Source organism: Natator depressus, chromosome 1, assembly GCF_965152275.1.
Source record: "Natator depressus isolate rNatDep1 chromosome 1, rNatDep2.hap1, whole genome shotgun sequence".
NCBI lineage: Eukaryota > Metazoa > Chordata > Testudines > Cheloniidae > Natator > Natator depressus.
Genome location: NC_134234.1, coordinates 293,978,834 through 293,996,095, shown reverse-complemented (window position 1 = coordinate 293,996,095; position 17,262 = coordinate 293,978,834). Strand labels below are relative to the sequence as shown.

Sequence of the window (17,262 nt, the reverse complement as noted above, 5' to 3'; positions counted from 1 at the left end):
CAGATCCCCTGCATAGCAATGCAGTGTGCTGCCATTCCCAGCCACTTTCATACGTGCTTTATACGTGAAACCAAACAACACATGGCATGACACTGATGAATAGAGCCCTACATAAGGTTTTAAAAAGATCTGAAAAATATAAGCTTGGATATCTTATCTAGACTTGACTATGTGTGTCAAGTACTTGAAAATACTGTAGGGAAAGCACCTAACGTTACTGCAGTTCTGACCCGTGATGACTTTCTGAATTGATTCTTGAATCCAAGATTTCCACAAGTCAAAGATTCAGAGTCAGATTCCTTTAAAAGAGCCATACATACAAAACAATAGCAGTATATCAAAAGTTATAGCTCAAAGGTTGTCAGCATAGACATTTTGCAGGACTTCTCCAAGCAAACACCCTTTGTACATGTACATACATCTGGAAGAAGCTCTAACCTTCAAGAAGCTCAGCAACATTCAACATTTGATTCTTTCTACTAGGAAAAAGAGTGTAGCCCCTTTTCCTAGGCGTGGTTCAAACCTGGTCCCTGGTGCTTACCAACCAGAGTGGCTTTTCCCTCTTCAGTTGGATCCTAGGGGCTTTGTTGTGATGCCTGGTGCCTCCACCGAAGGTGACGCCTCTCCATACATGGGACACAGTGGGTGCTGTCCTCTGGGAAAATGACTAATTCTATTAATCTTAGCAAGGAATATAATGCAGTGCATAAGAAACAAAATACACGAATACAAACCTCAACAAATGAAATGCCACATTCCAAAATAACAGTACAGCAAAGGGGACTTTACTGGGGACAAGAAACAGAAGGAAAGGGTTAAGAGTAACTAAAAAGCTAACATCAACAATATAACAAATTCCCCACTCCCAACATTCACAACTATACGCCGATCCCCAGCTCTCTCCCTGGCACCTCTCCAGGCAGATGGAATGCCTAGGATGAGTCCAGAGATGGGTGTAGCAGTGCTGCATGCATTGGCCATCTTAAGGAAAGAGCAAGGAGGCCCTCTTACAGTGTTTTCAACCTTTAGTGGGGCACAGTCCTCTCCAGGCTCCCTGGTCTGGAGTGCTCTGGAGGTCTCAGCTGACTGTCAATAGCCAGTGCAGGGTTGATCCTCTGTCTCTCTGGCCACTGGTCGCTGCAGGGCAGGAACTGTCTGACCATATACTACATCCCGTAGCAGTTCAAAGCAGACACTCCCTGAGCTGTTCTGCATCTCTCTCAGCTTCTAAAGTCCCAAACTCAAAAGCTCCAAAAGTGAACTAAAACTAGTCATCCCTTTGTCACGGAGTCTGTCCCCTCCAACTGAGGGAGTATGCAGTCCTGGCTCCTCATTGGTTTAGCAAACTGTCTGTATAAATCACCCAATCAGAAGCTTCCCTCTACTGGCTTTTGCAAGAATTTCCAGCCTTTTCTGTCTCTGCCCCAGACTGTAACTAGACTTGGAAATGGCGTCCAGAGGCTCTGGAGCCATTGCTGTTGTAGTCAATAGGGTAATTCCCGTCAAGTCCAATCCAGGGCTGCAGCAGCTGGCAAACTCCAAAGAGGGGGGTGTTACACAGGGAAGAGAGCATGAGGTCTACAAAGTTGCCAACTATGATACACATCATAGGTCAGCTTCCAGAACTAACCAAATATCTATTCCTGTCTTTTGGTACCCTGAAATCATGGTGATTCTCCAAGTTAAATTCCCATCACCAAATCAGCTCCTCCCACAACTTTTGTTCCGAAAACTTCAAAAGAGAAAAAGTTTTCTTCCCTTACAATAATGATTATCTTGCTCCTTGAACATTTTTCCATCAATAATCCCTGGCAAATTAGTCACCACCAGCAGCCACTGTATTTTCTTGAGGTCTTTACAGCAAAGATGCTTTTCCTCAGGCTGTTAATGCTTTCACGAGCCAGCCATTAACCATATCAATGAGTGGTTTAAAGATTAATATTGTTATTGAAATGCATAACTTAAAAATTGGTACAACCAGTAACATTTAAGAGATTGGTGCGTATGTGAGATAAGCTCTCACAGCTTTATTCATGAAACATGTTCAAATCATTGTGCATTTCTAACATAGTGGCCTGAATATAAAGGTGGTTTTACTTCAAAATGTTCTCTCAAAATTTTCAGGTTTTTTCCTTTGGGGTGGAAGGTAAAGGGAATGAGGAGATGGAGTTGAATTGCTTTTCAAAGTTGCATGGAGGATTTGGAAACTCAATTCCCATTAGAAATTAATTGAAATTGGGCATTTTAATTTTGTAGGTGGCTTTGAAATTCCCACCCTAAAAGTTTTTACTAGCCAATAAACCACTCTGTGTATGTTTCCCAATTTCCCACTGGGTCTTGGAAGCTCATAGTTACTAAAATTTTCAAAGAAGATTCCAAAAGCCCTGCTAGCACTCCTCTAGGACTGCTGTTGATGGGCTCCTCCTCCTAAGTATGAAAGCTCATACTCCCTGGGATATCATGATGAGAACAAAGTGATTTCACAGTTCTCCCCAAAGCTGTCGCTAACTATAAGTTTAGTAATATCAATCTTTAAAAATCATAGTATATCTAAAAAGGCAATATTTTCAAAATGACTCTGAAACACTATATCCGACCTGTGCTCTTTCCTGTGAAACTTAATTTCTTAGGGTCCACTTCTTGTCCCTAGAATATCCTGGTGTGGTGCCTGGCTGTGTTACACCACCACAAAGGCTAAAGCAAATACAGAGGGGCACCCATCAGCAGTGGGCATATGGCTAGATTTTCTAAAATACTAAGATTAGCTGGGTGCTGAACCCTTATTTAGGTACCTAAATGGACAGTGAGCACCTGAATATATGGCCCTGAGCTCTTCTAAAAATCTAGGCTATAGTGCCCACTTTTCTTGCACCCCACACACGAAGGGCACAGTCTATGATTCCTTCATAGTGTCTGCCAGTTGTACTTCTCTGATGTCCATATGGGGGAAGAAGGAATCCTGCCCAGATAAGTGACAGCTGGGGAGACTGAATGGGCCATGCAGCCCTGGAGCTCTCAGACAAGAAAGGATGGGGCCCGTCGGACAAAGAAACAACAGCAATCCAGTGGGAGAGGGAGAGAGGCCCTCAGTGAACTCTTGAAACCCTTTTCTGTGGGAACTTAGCTAGGCCCTGTTTTCCCCAGCCTTCTCTCTCCCCCATAGCCCCACAAGAGTTATTGTAGCTGTGGGCCCAACTTGGGGAAAGAGGATCAGGATCCAAGGAGGGGTGGTTGAATGAGTAGTTCCACGGCTCCTGACCAGCATATGGAATCTCTCTGCCCTAATTATAATCAGAAATGCCCAACAAAAACCCTGAGAAAACTTGCATATAATCCCAAAATGGGTGTTTCACAACACAAATTCCCCAAATCCATCAGTTTACTCCCATATCAATCACATACACACCAGTCTTCCCAGATACATACCAACAATCCCACCCATAAATCTGTCATTCTCCTCCCCAACTCCAAACAAAGGCTGAATCATTCTCTCCCCTTTTTCTAATCTCTTTTCCCCCACAAGAACCTCCCAGGGTCCTTTTCTCTTGGTCCTAGCAGAGAGCTTCTCTTCACAAATGTTATGGCTTGACTCTAATTCTTATTGTGCTGCATCCGCCCCAAGAGCAAGTTAAGATTGGTGTGGGAACCTTAACTGAGTGTTTCTTGGGGGTTTTGTGTTAAACTCTCAGGGTGGGATTTTCAAAGTGCCTACGTGATTTAGGAGCACAAGTGTCACAAGTACAAGTCACTTAGGCGCTTTTAAAAATCTCACCCCCAACCTTAATTTAAAATATGGTTTTATTCTATGAGAATGTTGTATATTTTTATTACCTTTTCTGTGATGCCCTATATATTACTTCACTCCGTGGATTTTGCTATTTGTATTTATACAAAATTCCTAAACAAAAAGATTTTTCAAATAGGATGATTTTTCATTTGCATTTACTAGGCCCCAGAAGAAAATATTCCTTTTTTCAGTTGCAATAATAGGTTCCTTAGTGAGTTCCACAGATGGATGATAACAGCTTGAGACCTGCCTCTGGCTTTCTCTCACATGCTGTTTGGTTGCTTGGGTCACCATATTGCTGCTGGAGGAAATAGATAACCACTTTCTTTTCTCTACTGACCATTTACTCTTGGCTTTTAATTTATTAGTGCATGTTGATCCATGTGAGAATAATAGTTATGTAAGAATTGTCTATCAGAATTGTAAGAACCAGAGTCCTTTAAGGGAATGTAATGATCTTTCACCTCTAGCTCACTTGCTGGATTGTAACCCACATTGGTAGTTACTGGGCATTTTGGCTTTTGTGGCCTGCTGGTGTGTGAAATGAGTTAGTGGTCTCTCAGCCAGTTTCTAGTGGTGAGGCATCCAGAGCACTAAAAGTAGTGTTACAGTTGACATGCTTGTTGGCAACTCAGCAGACGTGCCAGGAAAGCATGAGGTATGGAGACCCCTAGCAGAGCTCTCTCCAGACCAGTCTGAAAGTGGAGGCAAATTGAGAGGGCATTAAGGGGAATTTTGCTCTGCTGTTACCGAAAGAGCCAGCCTTAGCATTTTAGCAATCCAATTGCTAAAACTTGTCTGCAAAACAATGTTTCAACACTCCCAAACGTAAATGACTTCTGTATACTAGGATCACACCACCACAGAGTGACCATCTTGGGATTTTGAAAATGTCAGGGAGGGGACTCTTCAAGGTACCTCAAACTCAACAGACTTGTTTTATATAGAAAAGGAGATTCCAGAGTTATTTCGGAGGCCACAGAAGTACATAATACTTTGGGCCCTGTTTATACCATCCATCCATCCTCCTCTTCCTCTTCCTTTTTATTTGTGCATGTAGGCAGGATGTGAATGAGCTTTCTCATGACATCTAGTGACAAACTGGGGGGAAAGACTTCAGAAGCAGACTGTATTTGAATAGACACTCCTACTCTGCCTAGATGTTCAGCAGACAGAGCTGCTTTGCCAAAGTGGTCAATTTCGGCTGGTTTGGGGTTTTTATTCACTTTTATTGTTGAATGTAGGGGTAAGGAAATGTTGTTATCCTTATTGTACAAGTAAAGGGCAACAGAACCCTGCATAGCATGCTCTGATGGAAGGGGTCATCCTAAACCGAACCTCACTTGTTAAGCACTGGGTAGGGATCCCAGTGAAAGTTAGAGGGGACGGATATTCCTACTCGGTTGTGTGGACTTTGCTTAAGGAGTCCTAAACATATTTGATCCTTCCCTGTCCAGCGTTTAAAGATGGAGCTGATTGAACTCAACAGAGTGTCCTCGTTTCGGTTTAGTGGTTACCAGCACTGACATCACAGATGAACAGACTTAGGGGCTAAACCTCAGAGCTGGTGTGGGGACAGAGTTGTAGTGAAAACCCGTGGAGAGGCTGCACGAGCAGTGAGCAGCGGAATCGTTAAGAGCTGGGCTACGTGGTGGAACTTCAGACCGTGGCATTGCAGAGGCGGCAGTGAGTGGTAAGCAGCAGCCGCGCTGAGCAGTGACAGAGGCGGTAGCAGGCAACGGCAGAGATAACGGCGGCAGTCAGTGGTGGCAGAGTTAACAATGGCAGCAGTAGCAAGCAGCAACAGAGGCAGCTGCAAGTGGCACCAGAGATAACTGCAGCAGCAGTGAGCCAGTGGCAGAGACAACAGCAGCCACAAAGACATTGCTTGATCCCCACCCCCTTTTAGAGGCGTGGGTGGTGAACCCTCATGAATAGGGCCCTACCAAATTCACAGTCCATTCTGATCAATTTCATGGCCAGAGGATTTTTAAATTAAATTAAAGCTAGGAGAGGAAGCCCCGAGCTCAGTGCCCAGAGCCGCGGCAGGAGCCAGGGACAAGGAGGCAGGGAAGGAAGCCAGGAGCCCAGCTCCCGGGCTGCTGCAGTGCAGGAGTGAGGGTGTCCCACCCTCGTTTTTGCACTGTCTCTGGAGGTGGGTCTGATCTCCCCACCAAGAGTGGCCAGGCTGGGGAAGGACAACTCCTGTCTCTCCCCAGCGTGTCCAGACTGGCAGCTAGGGGATCCCTGGGCTCCCAGCAGCAAGGGATATCAGATTTCATGGGGAAGGGCTGATTTTATGGTCCATGACATGTTTTTCATGGCTGTGAAATTGGTAGGGCCCTATACATGAATGCACCTCTGAACTCTGGGTCCTCACTGACCAACAGCCACCAACTGTGAGTGGGGTGTAGCACACAGAAAGGGCAGGACATGTTAAAGGCACATGTTTTCATTGGACTTTCAGACCACAAAGTGGAAAACTGAGGCAAAGGACACTGCCCAACACACCGTGGGGTGGGTGTTTGCTCGTGGTTGCAAACTTTTGAGTTACGGTTGTGCTGCTTTCCCAAATTAATGCTAGGTTCCCTTTCCCTTTTAACAAAAGAAAACTTTTATTATACACCGACCACCTTGCAAGTGGGGCAGTATTCCCTCTTAGAGGCACCCAGGGGTGTTTTTTTAATTTTCCCAGATTACTGGGTGGGGGCTCAAGCCAGTTCTGTTTTGTATTGTTAAGAGGAACCCCTAGATATTGAACCCGGCCCTTGTTGCTAACGACTCCACCGGGGAGAAGGGTTACATAAAAGGGTGACATGCCTCTGGTTGGTGTCCCCTAGGTGAGCTGGCACAGAGTTCATGCTGTTTGGTTTCCCTAGCTGGGCACAAACTGTAAATGAAAAGCAGAAGTTCATCTGAGCACTAAAGACAGGCTGCTGTCTCTATTCTTGTATTTTATGTGATTGTGGCGTGCAGCCCCTTTCAGCATTTTACTGCAGAGTAGTTTCTTTACAGCTGCCTGTGCAGAGTATCCTGCTGATAGACACAGGTCAGTGGGCGAGATAACTAGCTACTTCTTGCTGAGGTGGAGTGAAAAAAGAGATTGCATGAAGAGCAACACATATGCATACACATAAAGGTTATATTATGCCACTCCATAGGTTTCCTGTTCTAGCCTCCGAGCTGCTATGTTTGGTTTCACTTTCATCCCCCATTTCCTCATACTCACCTTTTGCCTTCTGCAACACTGGTGGCCTGCTTAAACATGTCTTCCATTCAGGCTATTTTTCAAGTGGCTTGTTAGAACAGATGCTGTAATATGGGTACCTTCTAGCCCTCTACCAATGTTTTTCTTGTATGTACAATAGACATCGCTGCCATCCTCTTACTCTAGATAGATGCAATTTTCTTTTCAGGTTGCTGGGCAGTGATGCACATCTATACTCCTCTCTATTAATTTTGCACCTTTCAATTGGTTTCTCTCTAGGACCTTTATTTCTACTTTTTTAAAAACTTTACTCTTATCCTAAACTTTCTTCCTCTGACTTGTTGGTAACTTTAACAGCACTACTGCCATCATCAATTTTAAGAAGTTTGGAGCAGATCCTCAGCTGGTATAAATCAATTTAGTTTCATTGACTTCAATGGCACTTTGCCCATTTGAGTCTCCTGTATCCAATGGTGGTATGGAAGCATGAATATCTATGCTTTCTTCTATGCTGTCCTACATATCATCAACATTAGTAGTAGTATTACCATAGTGCTCAGAATGTGCCATGTTTGTACACACCCCCAAGAAGACACAATTCCTGCCCCCACAGAGTTTACAGTAGAAGACAACAAGCAACAGATGAAAGGAAAAGGGGAGTGATTCCTACTGACAGAAATAGTTAAATTATTTACCAAGGGCTCACCCTAAACCATACAATGGTCCAACCAGGACTGAAAAAAAACTGCACACTCAGTGTTAGAGATCTCAAACTACCACCCAGCAGCTAACTTCCCTTTTCTGAGCAAGCTAACCAAGAAGATAGCAGATAATCTTCAATGCCAGTTAAGCAGGTTTTCCATTTTCCTGAATCTCACTCAGACTTCAAGCCAAGGTGTAGTTCACACACAGTTCTTCTTGCTCCGATGAATAAACCTTCTGTCTATACATAAGGGACATACATCTATACTCATCCTACCAGACCTCTCTGTGGCTTTGATACCATTCATCAACAAATACTCTTGTCCTATTTCTATGAGTCTGTAGGGGTGAATGGAAATGACCTAAAACTACTTGAGTCCTTTCCCTCAGACCAAATCTAAAAAAGCATTATGGGCACCTGTTCCTCCATCTCCAAAACCCTCCCTAGCAGTGACCCATCAGGTTCAACATCTATGGTTCACTTCTCTCTATGGTTCAACATCTATATGAAGCCATAGGGAGAGCTAATGAGCTAAAACAGGCTCAGTTACCAGCCGTACACAGCTGACACCCATCTCTATACCTCCCTTCTCCAAATATAAATAGCAACTTTGTCTAGCTTTCTCAGAGCTTAGCCAAAAATGTGAACCTGGAAGAAGACTACGTGGCTAAGGCTGAGCATAAACAAGACTGAGGTGATTCTGATGGGAAAGGGGAAATGCCTCAGAAAACTTGTCTTTTCAATATTATTTCCTACTATTAAGTGCATCTGCCCTCAGATTGTTAAATTGGTCCTCAGCCTTGGCATCTTTTTGGACAACGCAAAGCTACTGGATACCTGAAGAGTCACAGTGGCAAAAAGCCCACTTCCATCTGTGACTGACCACAAGACTGAACCCCACCCCATCAGACATAGACCTGGCTATGGTAATTCACATGTGGGGAACCTCCAAGCTTGATTTCTGCATGTCATTATATCTAGAAATAAAATTGGACACGATGGAAAAAAAACCAAGTGATACATAACTCAGCAGCACATATGCTTGGTATATAGATCACTGTAAGAGCATCACTCTCACATTCTAGTCTCTGTACTAGCTCCCATTGAATATAAAGAGCTCAGTTCCTGGTCTCTGTCCTAACTTTCAAAACCCTGTATAAGACTGGCTCTGCATACCTGAGAGATTGCCTATCCCTCCACAGTCATGATCTTCCAGAACAGCTATGTTATACTGCAGCTACGAAACTGTCAACAAATTGGGGAAGACTTATGAGCGCAGGATACTTGCTTTCACAGCAGCTGGACCAAGGCCATGGAACTTATTACCTTCCTAAGAGAAAAGAATGCCCACTAACCTCACAGCATTTGGAATTAAATATAAAACTAATCTTTTTGACTTTCACATAGTAGTTCTTCACACACACTAGTTCAACCCTGCCTCCTTCACTTTCCCCCCAAAAGCCTAAGCCAAGTTACTTACCACTGAAACCTGTTCTATTTAATTTTATTTCTAGGGAACAGCCTAGATAAGACAGCCTTATGTACCATTTAGAACCTAGAGATAGGTAGGTAGATGGACAAATAGAACATACAAATCCATTTTTATTAAGTGTCATATTTCTCCAGCTGGCTCTCTACATCACCATTACTAGTTGGTTGGTTGTGAGCATTATGGTAGAAGTGGGTCTTGATGAGGATTTGAAGATAGATGGGGCAGTGGCTTTGCAGGCCTGCTCAGGAAATAAATTCCATGTGCAGAATACAGCATGAAAGAAGGCATGGAAATGGTTGTGAGAAGTGGATAAACAGCGCATCAATGCTGGTATCAAGGCAAAGCAGAAGGAATTAGGGTTGAGGCAACGAGAGATAAGGGTACATAAATAGGGAAGGGCAGAGTTGTAAATGGGTCTTGAAAGTGAGGATTAGTGGCTTAAACTTGATGCAGTAGAAAAGGTAGAATCACTAGAAGGATTCAAAGAAAGGATTGGCATGACTCAATGAATCCAAGGTGCAAAATTCAGAGCTGGATCTGACAAGATCTGAAGTCTAGGGCTGTTCAGAACTGGGATTTCGATTCTGTTTATTATTGTCAGGATTTTCAAAATGTTCATCATTTAGCCTAGCTCTGCTCTCATTGACTTCAGTGGGAGCAGAATTAGGCCAACACAGAATGCTTTTCCAAATCCTATCCTATAAAAATCAAGGCTATTTGTGAAATTCAAATCAGTGTGTGAGTGTAGAATTTGACCAGTCCTAGAGTTCAGATATTCACAGATTGTTTGTTTTGGTCCAGGACAGTCTTTAATCAAACAATGTTGCCTGCTTTGCATGATTGATTATTCGACCTTCCAGCCATCCTCTTTGTCTTATAATAGCCAAAAAAAAAAAAAAGGGGGGGGGAGGGGAAATACAGGTTTTGTTTTATAATTTACATACTTGGAACTTCACAAATATTCTCACCTGGCTCATAAGCTAAGGTCCTGACTTGCAATTGACTGTCAACTGCAGGATCAGGGCCTAACATTTTGGTTGAATTCTATAAAACTTTCACAATTTTTTTTTGGTTATGAGAATCTACCGGGGCTGGGTCATTCTTAACAACTAGCTGGTGATGTGGAGACTCCAGCAGAATACCCTGCAGTACTGCTGAATTATGTGCTCACAGATTACTTGTGGGGTAGTGGCTTCCTTAACTGAAACATTTTTTGCTATTGTGGGTTTAATATTACATGTCTTTTGACACATTTTTGTGTTTCACTTGCTTATTTTTAAAAAACAGCAGCATTTGTTTGCAGTGGCATTGTAATGCCTTCATAATCTTAAACCATAATGTCAATAAACTACCACTGACATTGTAATGGCTCACATTACCATATCATAGATGTTAAAGTCAGTCCCATATACTTCCACCAACATCACTATTGGTGCTGCAGCCATAAAGATGTCAGTGACAGTGCAGCGAATCACCATTATAAGCATAGTCAAGATAATAAAATGTTGCAGAAAGTAGCTACTATGTCATGCTCAGTACCTGTTTCTAAATATAAACCTCTGAGCAGTTTAAAAATAAATTTCAAATTAGCCAAATTTACCAATCTGCATTAAGAACTAGAATTAATGTGAGCAAACCCACCCCACCTCTACTTTCCACTTAAGGGCATTTTAAGCCAGAGATCATCTGAAACCATGCAAATGTATATTTTTATGGCTATTCCACAACCAAAAAAATAAATTTAAACCACTAGAAAATTAAAGGGCCAAATTCTGTTCTTGGCCACATCTGTATTTCCCCATTGGCTTCATTTGATGGCAGTGAAAATGCTCTGGTTAAGCAGAAAACACATCCAGGTTGTATATACCAAGATTCTGCCAACTGCAACTGAATCTAGCCAAGATCGAACACCCTGAAAATAGTAGTTTATATTCCAACACTGACACAATTGTTGTACTCAGGCCTTTTTTTACCATTAATATATGAAGCTGTCTCAGATTAATCTTTTGCATCAGATCTGTGAAAGCAATATAATACCAGGGAGGCTAATAAAAAGCAGTTAATAGAGTTGCTGGCAAGGGGACGATTCACTTTAATTTGAAAAGTACAGGGGGTTGAGACTGCCTGGCATAAATGGGTGTGACAGAGGATAGTATAATACACACAGCACCCTAAGTACACTAAAATAAAAGCACTAACTGCAACAACAAGATACATTTATGGACATTACATTCAGGGAAGTATTACGATTACATGGTACAATTGTAATTATACTGCATGCAGAGGTTGGATTGCTTGACCCTTATACACAGTACATAAGAATGGAAGGTGGCAGGTAGAGTGAATTTTAACCATAATAAAATTCAGATAGGTAAAATTATAACAGGGGAGAGTACAAAAGAGGGAATTTTGTAGAAAATTTTAAAATTTTCAAGTAAATTTTTCTTGGTTGGGATTTTGGTTGGTTGGTGTCGGGGTATATTTCTTTGCAGCTAGGCAAACTGCAAGTCTTGTGTGACTAATTTTCATGTTACTTCTTCAAATTTCCAGTTGTGTTGATCAGTTGCAATTGGTCGCAAAACTCAAAGTGTGATATTGATTCTTCTTCCCTGATTGGCTGAGCCAAATTCATGTGGTCTAAAAGGTGACTAGAAGCCATTTTGACTCATTTTCACAGAGGTAATGGCTCTGTTTTGTGTGCTCTCTTAGAACATATCACAACTAGTTTTTTTATATATGCGTAAACTAGAATTCCATATAATCTGTCTCTCCATATATATGTATATGGAACATGGAAATTGGCCTTTGAGCCCAGGAGCAAAAATGGAAAGGGACTGTTTTTTTCTGTGTGTAAACCCAGACACATACTATACAGCTAGAGAGAGAGAGAGAGAGTAAGGAAGAGGAGAGGGAACTTGTATAGAATTCCTGTTTGCCTGTACAAAGCAGAGGTAAGGGTTGTATTGCTTCTGGACATTAAAGTGCACTGTTTATTTTAATAATCCTGAAAATTTAAATAGAAACTTAAACAAGATCGGAAGGCCAAACTAATATCCTGTACACTCTTTATTTAGGTCCCATCCACAAGCCAAGGTTTTATGGGATTAGAATTAGCAGATTTTTCCCCCATGTTTCCCTAGCTATGACAATATTTCAATCACAATGCTCTATCCCTCCAATAAAAGATGTTATTCTCATAGAATCATAGAATATTAGGATTGGAAGAGACCTCAGGAGGTCTTCTAATCCAATCCCCTGCTCAAAGCAGGACTAACACCGACTAAATCATCCCAGCCAGGGCTTTGTCAAGCCGGGCCTTAAAAACCTCTAAAGGTGGAGATTCCACCACCTCCCTAAGTAACCCATTCCAGTGCTTCACCACCCTACTAGTGAAATAGTGTTTCCTAATATCCAAACTAGACCTCCCCCACTGCAACTTGAGACCATTGCTTCTTGTTCTGTCATCTACCATCACTGAGAACAGCCTAGCTCCATCCTCTTTGGAACCCCCCTTCAGGTAGTTGAAGACTGCTATCAAATCCCCCCTCTCTCTTCTCTTCTGCAGACTAAATAACCCCAGTTCCCTCAGCCTCTCCTCGTAAGTCATGTGCCCCAGCCCCCTAATCATTTTCGTTTCCCTCTGCTAGACTCTCTCCAATTTGTCCACATCCCTTCTGTAGTGGGGGGACCAAAACTGGACACAGTACTCCAGGTGTGGCCTCACCAGTGCCAAATAGAGGGGAATAATCACTTCCCTCGATCTACTGGCAATGCTCCTGCTAATACAGCCCAATACGCCATTGGCCTTCTTGGCAACAAGGGCACACTGCTAACTCATATCCAGCTTCTAATTCACTGTAATCCCCAGATCCTTTTCTGCAGAGCTGCTGCTTAGCCAGTTGGTCTCCAGCATGTAGTAGTGCATGGGATTCTCCCTTCCTAAGTGCAGGACTCTGCACTTGTCCTCGTTGAACCTCATCAGAGTTCTTTTGGCTGAAAATTTGTCTAGGTCCCTCTGTATCCTATCTCTTCCCTCCAGCGTATCTACCTCTCCCCCCAGCTTAGTGTCATCTGCAAACTTGCTGAGGGTGCAATTCATCCCATCATCCAGATCATTAATAAAGATGTTGAACAAAACCGGTCCCAGGACCAACCCCTGGGGCACTCCGCTTGATACCAGCTGCCAACTAGACATCGAACCATTGATCACAGTTTATGGGCCAGATTCTAACACCTTTCATAGAATCACAGAATATCAGGATTGGAAGGGACCTCAGGAGGTCATCTAGTCCAACTCCCTGCTCAAAGCAGGACCAATCCCCAATTTTTGCCCCAAATCCCTAAATGGCCCCCTCAAGGATTGAACTCCTACCCATTGAGCCCGACAATCTAGCCAGCTTTCTATCCACCTTATAGTCCATTCATCCAATCCATACTTCTTTAACTTGCTGGCAAGAATACTGTGGGAGACCATATCAAAAGCTTTGCTAAAGTCAAGATATATCATACATATATATTCTATAGAGACAGGATCTTACATACTTTTTGCAGTTGAATGTTAACAACAGAATTCTATATAAACTCAGAATACAATTTCCAGCTCCTCAAAGTAAATACATTGCTTTTTTCAGAGGGTAAAATATTCTTAAAAATCACTCCTCCATGTTTGTGTTGTAAATGGTGCAGAATTTGGCAATACAAGGCTCTGCTAAATTCAAATATATTCATAAAAATTATCCCCCTGTTTATCTGTTATCCTCTCATCAAATATACATAGAAGAAAGAAAATGGGACTTATGGATATTTTTAGATATGCAGGCATATAGTGAAGAATTTATTTAATTTGAGGCAATCCCAGAAAATATGAAGAAAAGTGCCTTCATTTTTCTTACACCTTTGACACATGGAAGATGTATATTTTGAAATGAGACCAGCCTTTGAGTTATTAGATACATTCTGTGCAGTAACAAAGTAAATCACACAGTGTCTTAGTCTATAAGGAAAATCTTTTATTTCTGGTATTACCTCCTGACTGGGTTTCATTTGATCCCGGTACACTTAGGCCAGGTGCCCGTTGATTTCTAATTTGGATAATTCTGTCCATTTCCAAAACTTGTTAAGAAATGTTTAGATCCTTTCGGAAGTTGACATGATATATAAAAGCATTTCCAAAATTGTGTCATATATTACATAATGCCACTTACCTGACCCCCTACAGACCAGCTCCAAAATCCAATAAGTGCTTCCTTTGTGACATCACAGAACGATGATTTCTGAGGGGGAAACAGTGAGTTGAAGCCAGATGAGATAAAGTACAGAAAATATGGTTACAAGGGTGAAAAATTGTTCTCATTAACCTCTGATGATAGGATAAGCAGCAATGCGCTTAAATTGCAGCAAGGGAGGTTTAGGTTGGACATTAGGAAAAACTTCCTAACCATCAGAGTGGTTAAGTACAGGAACAAAGTGCCTAAAGAGGTTTTGGAATCTCCATCATGAGAGGTTTTTAAGAGGTTAGACAGGAATACCTGTCAGGAACAGTCTATTACATAATCCTGCCTTTAGTGCAGGGGACTGGACTAGATGACCTGCTGAAGTCCTTCTATGATTGTAAACGCATGGATGACAGGAGAGGTCCCAGAAGAATGGAGAAGGGCTAACCTACTGCCCATCTTTATAAATGGAGAGAAGGAGGAGCCAGGGAACTATAGACCAGACAGTCTGACCTTGATACCTGGGAAGCTACTAGAACTATGTATAAAAGATTCAATTTGTGAATACCTGAAAGATAAAGGGATAATCATTAGTAGCCAGCAAGGATTTACTAAGAACAAATTGTGCCAAACCAGCTTGATTGCCTTCCTTGACAGGAATAACTGGTTTGATGAATAGGGGGAATATGGTGGACATAATATACCTGGACTTTATCAAAGCTTTTGACACAGTCCCACATGACATTTGATAAGTAAGCTGGCGAAATGGGGGCTCGACAGAATTACCATTAAGTGGATACATAATTGGTTAAACAACCGCAAATAACAAGTAACTATTAATGGAATGATGTCAGATTGGAAGGAGGTCTTGAGTGGGGTTCCACAGGGATCTGTTCTGGGTTCAGTGTTATTTAACATTTTTATTAAGAACCTGGATGTAGGAATAGAGAGCATACTGATCAAATTTGCAGATGACACAAAAGCTTGGGAGGGTTGCAAGCACATAGAGCTAAAATTCAAAGAGTTCTTGAAAAATTGGAAAACTGGGCTATAGACAACAAAATGAAATTCAACAAAGACAAATGCACGGTGCTACACTTAGGGAAGAAAAAGCAAATGTACAAATACAGAATGGGGCATAACTGGCTTGGCAGCAGCATTGCTAGGAAGGATCTGGAGTTGTGGTGGATCACAACCTCAACATGAGTCAACAGTGCGATGCTGTTGCAAAAAAAGCAAATGCATTTTTAGGTTGCATTAACAGAGGCATAGCATGCAAGGCATGGGACATGATGGTACCACTCTAGTCAGCACTGGTTAGGTCTCAGCTGGAGTACTGGATCCAGAGACAAGTGACAAAGACGATCAAAAGGATGGAATGCAAGCTACATAAGCAAAGGCTGAAGGAACTGGGTATGTTTAGTTTATAAAAGAGGAGATTAAGGATGGACATGATAGCAGTCTTCAAATACTTGAAAAGCTGCCATAAAAAAAGATTGAGAAAAGTTGTTCTCTCTTTCCACAGAGGGCAGGACAAAAGACAATGGGTTTAAATACCTAAGACTGATCTGGGGAGAAAGGACTGGGACCCAGACTGAGACAGGGGTCTAGCCTGTAAAGAGAAATACCTGGAACTCTAAACTGCAGAAACTCTGCAGCTTGCCTAAAACAACATTTAGAGTGAGAAATTACTATTTGTAACCAGTTTCTTTAGTGAATTAAGCTTAGGGTGCGTGTTTGTTTATTTTGCTAAGTAATCTGCTTTGTTCTGTTTGCTATCCCTTATAATCACTTAAAATTTACCTTTTGTAGTTAATAAACTTGTTTCTTGTTTATTCCAAAACCCAGTTTGTGCAATTCATAACTGGGGAGGCAAAAAGCTGTGCAGATCTTCCTCCACATTGAGGGAGGGGGCAAATTTCATGAACTTATGCTATATAGATCGCTATACAGCGCAAGACAATATAATTTTGGGTTTACGCTCCAGAAAGGGTATGCACCAGAGTGCTGGGCAATTCCCCAAGCTGAGCCCTTCCACACAGAGCTGATTGCAGACTCTGTGAGACTCTACAGCTGGGCATGTCCATGCCTGTGTGTGCTGGAAAGGGGGGCTTGAGAGCCTGACACAGCAGCACAGAGTGGAGCAAGGATCCAGGATCGTGGGACAGGTGGGCTCAATGGGACCCCAGCACATCAGGTGGCACCCTGGAAAGGAGGCCCAATCCTTAATCTCACTCTGAGATGGCTGAACCATTTTTGCTGAAATTTCCAAACAAATTCAGACTGGGGCAGACAACCCAGCATGGAAAACTTCAGCCAAAATGGTTAGTGTAGTTATATGCAACTGAAAACAAAGTCTTACAATGAGAAGCGTTGGGCAACCTTAACTATTGGCATCACAATACTGCCAACTCTCATGATGTTATTAAAAGTCTCATGGTTTTACTTACAGTCCCAGCTCCTGGAGTCATGTGGTGATGTGAGAATTTCAGGTTTCATTTTAAAAAAAGGGGTTTCTAGCCTCCTCATGGAGGGAGAAAGTTTGAGAAGATGACCCAAGTGTACTCTAAAAGTTCAGAAGCCAGAAGGGAAATAAAAACCCGTACATTTATTTTAAAAAACCCATGATTTTGAAGCCAGTCTCATGATTTTTGTGGTCTGAATCATAATTTCTGAGTGCTTGGAGCTGACAATACCAGCACCAGCACCTGTGCTGCCTATGTGCTCACACAACTGATTCTAAGTGAAGGGATTACAAAAAGGACTGTATTAATTCAGGATGTTGTTGAGGGCCAGTAAAAGTCTGGGTAACAGCCACTCTACAGACACCACAACTAAATCTCTTGGTTTTAGCAGCGT

The 17,262-nt window shown here is 42.2% G+C and overlaps 1 long non-coding RNA gene across 1 annotated transcript in view; it reads right to left on the bottom strand.

Annotated features, from left to right (window-relative positions):
• LOC141980712 (uncharacterized) overlaps nt 1–17,262 on the bottom strand; it is an 87,624-nt gene that overhangs the window by 36,592 nt on the left and 33,770 nt on the right. Inside the window, exon 2 of the long non-coding RNA XR_012637592.1 lies at nt 14,395–14,463. This is a non-coding gene — a long non-coding RNA (uncharacterized LOC141980712). The remainder of the gene's footprint in view (nt 1–14,394; nt 14,464–17,262) is intronic.